Source organism: Orycteropus afer, unplaced genomic scaffold, assembly GCF_000298275.1.
Source record: "Orycteropus afer afer isolate SDZICR_OR568_19922 unplaced genomic scaffold, OryAfe1.0 scaffold00285, whole genome shotgun sequence".
NCBI lineage: Eukaryota > Metazoa > Chordata > Mammalia > Tubulidentata > Orycteropodidae > Orycteropus > Orycteropus afer.
This window is the reverse complement of record NW_006921872.1, coordinates 416,103-419,849: the sequence shown is the minus strand read 5'-3', so window position 1 is coordinate 419,849 and position 3,747 is coordinate 416,103.

The following is a 3,747-nucleotide window of genomic DNA, read 5'->3' as shown; positions in this document are numbered from 1 at the left end:
GTAAAAATATATATATACGACAATATTATTGAGCTATAAAGCAGTCAAATGTCATATAACTAGGCCATTGGAGCACCTTAAGAACTAATATGAAAATACGGGGACTAGACAAAGAAAAATGAAGGCAGAAGAAAAAATGACGCATTTTCCCACGCAATTCACCCATTTAAAATGTATAATTCAAAGGCTTTTAGGATGTCCACAGAGTTGTACAATCATCAACAAAATCACTTTTAGAACATTTTCATTACCCCAAAAAGGATTTCTATACCCCGAAGTAGTCGTTCTCCATTTCTCCCAATCCAGCCAGTCCTAGGCAACCACTAATAATGATAATTTTTGAAGAGGCCATTAACGAAGTCACTGGCTGGAAGGATTTTTTATAAGTGGAAAAATCCTAAACTAACCATTAGAAACTGATACAACACAAGCCAACATTTTCATTAAAATGCTTCTGTTCCCCATGTTAGACATCAGGTCCCTAACTAAAAATACAAGAAATTCAGTATTTTCCATGGAATATTAAAAAGTGAGTAATACAGTATACAAACAATTTTTCCTCACAAAGGAATTCATTATCTCAAACTCTAGGGATTATTCTATCTATAGACTACTGATCTCAACAGCAGACAAGTGATACTAGACAACTGCTTAGAACAACAGCTGCAGAGAAATGAGAATATATGATACTTAATGGGATTCTTAAAGCTAGATGTGGAGTTTGGTATACTGATCACGTGAGCTGTACTCAAAAGCTGGTTTTAAGAGAGAGTTTCTATAACTGAAAAAATATAGTTTCAAGTTTGTTTAAGGGTAAGTAATGTATGCAATCATTGCAATTCCCCTCAAGAGCCCTATAATGAGGTAATTAAGCTTTTAAGTTTGGTAAAAAGCATAAGCATAGTCACCTAAAAATAAACATAGCAAAACTGAATCCAGTTATCTTAAACAGTACAAATATTATTCCCTATAAATGCAGAGGTTTAATTTTTAAAGTATCTCCAGGAACAGATGGTAACCAATGTTGGGTTTAAATGCAGTGCTTTATTTTTAAAATCTAGATCTAGTCCAACTGTGGAAAGCTGTTATTTGCATATTTTTGCCATTTTATGCTTATAAAATACTTTCAACAAAACATTTTATATGTTTAATCAGAAAAAAATTACAATCAGTTTTTATAAATTACCGAGATAATATAGATTCTTCTAGTGACGATTACATCCCTTTGGAAACTGCTGCTACAACAGCACTAAGTAGTATTCCAATGGAATGACATTGAGAAAGCAAATAATTAAAACAACAATTCCGTTCATCACTATCTAAATCATTAGTATGTAATTAATTGTGTTACCAAGACTTTTGTGATAGATGGCAATTACCATCATATCCTTTTGACAAATGAAGAAACCAGCACGTCCAAAAACCAAAAAACCAAACTCACTGCCGTCTAGTTGGATCTGACTCATAGCGACCCTTCCTTGGGTTTCTGAGGTGGTATCACTACGTAAGCAGATTGCCCAATCTTCCTTCCGAAGAGTGGCTGGTGGGTTTGAACAGCCAGCCTTCTGGTTAGCAGTCAAATAAATGCCTTAGGTACTATGCCACCAGAGCTCCCTGATTGTTGTTATGTGCCATCTCTTAATCTAGTTTAAGTCTTTGGTTTTACAGATGAAAAAGTGAGGTGTAAAGAGGCTAAATGACTTGCAAGGTCAACCACAGTAACTGAGTTAAAGCCAGAACCAAGACCAAACACTGAATCCCACTCGTTTTCACTACATGACACAGATGTGCAGTTTAGCTAAAAGGTAGTGTTTAAACTTTTATGAGAGTGTAATAAGAACACAGGGGCTATACAAGACTTTTTCAGTTTTTTACTAAAGTCACCATTTATGAATTTGATAGAAGGTAGAATCATCAACAGTGCAAACTAGGAACATACAAACAATGGTCTTGGTAATGTAATTCTATCACAGACACCTGATGAAATCAGGATACCTGAGCAGGTGTTCTAGGCACTTAAGTAGATTACCAGCAGAATGCAAATACAAATACTTTAAAATATTCTCCAAAGCATATTTAAAATGTGACAAAAGCTATGGGGCACTAAGGAACTAAAAGGAAATACACTCTCTTGACATATACACAAACAACAGAATGATTTGCTTTAAGCAAAGACATCAATCTAGTATCAGGAAACCAAGATTAAAAGCCACATGTGGAAGGGTAGTAGCAACCAATACAAAAAAAAAAAAAAAATTCACTTTTCATAGTTGAAAAGGCCAACTATGGACTCTTCAGGATCTTCTGCATACGAGACTAGGGTGTTTAGGGTGTTCTTCTCTAATTCCCACAAACACAATCTCTGAATGGGAGGCATGATGGGACAGGGCATCGAAAGGAATCCAATCTATTTGTGATCAATTCAATTTAACTAAGAAAATATTTCCTGAGAACCTAAGATTTAGGTGGAGAATGGGGTTCAAACACGCACACAGATAACCCAAAGACGAACAGAAGCCCTCTATGAGAAGTTCAGTCAGGGCTACGGGTTCACAGGCAAGAGAACTTTGGGACTCACAGAAGGCTTAATAGTGGAAGTCGTGTTCGAGATCATTGCTGGAAAAAGGCGGAGATTTCCGGATAAAAGGTTATCTCATCCGGAAAGTAGGTTAGATTTTGGAGAAGCAAAAGAGACTGCCTGTTGCCTCACAACCGCCCGTCTCATCCTGCGCTCGGCGGGCGTCACGCGCACGCTCTCCCGCGGGATGGGCGCCCAGGCTCCCGACCAGGCCTGTCCCGCCCCGTCCCGGTTATCCCCGCTCTTTCTCACCTTAGGGACTTCCAAATTCCTCCTCGATCAGCTCTGCCTGAGGACAAGAGAAGACGCCAACAGGAGAGAGACCCGCCAACGTGAGCGTCCTGTCAACCTGCGAGCAACAGGCATCGACCGGGCCGCATCCCCATGGCAACGCCGCCAAGCTCCGGTTCGAAAGCCCGCGCCGACTCCCGCGCCACGGCAGCCCAGTCCGCTCCACCAATGAACATCAGAGAACACGCTGACGCTCCCTGCCCTCCCTTCTAAAAGACTAATCAGGGATCCTTACGCCTAATGGGCGTAACTCTCAAGGTCCAACCTTCAACCAATCATCCACTTGAGTGAAGATCTCGCGAAGTTCTACGTGAGGGGAAAGTACCTTTGAGGCGGGTAGAGGATAAATCTGCTCAATCCAATTCGTTGCTCGAAGCAGAACCGAGCCTTCCTGATTGGCCGATACACTGCCAGTCTCTTTGAAGGCCAGCCTCCTGCCCCTCGCTGGTTTGGGTGAGTTTTCTTAGGAAGCGCTAGGTTAAGTATAGTTCTGTGGAGAAACTGAGGCTCAGATTGATGAGGGTCTGTTGCCTAATTTCCGTTCGCCGCAGATGGACTTTCCCTCCTAGGGCTGGCAGTGAGGCATGGGAAAGCAAGGCTCCAGACGCTCGCAGGGCCTTGGTTTTCCTATTGCAGGGAGGAGGGAGAGCTCAGTGGCCGGGTGAGCCTTGCTCGCGTCCGCTCAAGTGGTGATGGGGTGGGTTATCTGTACATAGAGTCCGGCAAGGTTTGGGATTAGGGCTTAGTGGCCCGGGTGCCATCTCTTTCCCCTCCTTGGCTTCAGTTACACTTTGTTGTTCCTGTTTCCCAAAAGAGATTTTATATCTTGTAATTGAATGGACAGTAGACGTAGAAATTAAAAAAAAAAAAAAAAAAAA